General features: G+C 58.8%; 1 protein-coding gene across 1 annotated transcript in view; it reads right to left on the reverse strand.

Annotated features, from left to right (window-relative positions):
• Window positions 1-565, reverse strand: part of SDK1 (sidekick cell adhesion molecule 1) — a 455,450-nt gene that overhangs the window by 37,501 nt on the left and 417,384 nt on the right. The gene's annotated exons all lie outside the window — the stretch shown is intronic.

Below are 565 nucleotides of genomic sequence, written 5' to 3' on the forward strand. Positions count from 1 at the left end.
GAGATGTTTTCCTTCTTCACAACTTATCTGGATAGTCATGGGTTTTAAGGGGGAATGCCTGGCTTAGAAGCTAAGGAAGCAATTAGGAGCTTACGCACTCTAAGTTCATAAGGCTCCTAGAGGACTTATGATAACCTTGGAGAAAGCTTTTGGTGGGGAAGGGAAGGGGAGGAGAAGGGAGGGGAGGAGAAGAAGGGAAGGGAGGGAAAGGCTGGGGAGGGGAGGGGAGGGGAGGGGAGGGAGGGAGCGTTTAATGGGGCAGAGCCAGGGTTGGGAGGAGAACATTCCGGAGAGGTGGTGAGGCCGCACAGCAGCGTGACTGTGCTCAGGGGCCTGAGCTGCCACTGACCATCGCTAAACGGCGACTCTGAGGTTCTGTGTCTCTCACCACAAAAAACCACGCCCTGAACGCACCGAAACCCGACCTCAGGACGTTAACACCAAAGGGAAAGCCAGGGAGTGGGGTGCGGAGAGCGGAGGAGGCGGATGCGGGGTCCTGAGCCTGGGTAGCAGGACCGAGGGGTGTGACCTGTGACCCCTGCCCTGGGACCGGCAGGGGCGGCCC

Source organism: Myotis davidii, unplaced genomic scaffold (assembly GCF_000327345.1).
Source record: "Myotis davidii unplaced genomic scaffold, ASM32734v1 scaffold399, whole genome shotgun sequence".
NCBI classification, from domain to species: domain Eukaryota; kingdom Metazoa; phylum Chordata; class Mammalia; order Chiroptera; family Vespertilionidae; genus Myotis; species Myotis davidii.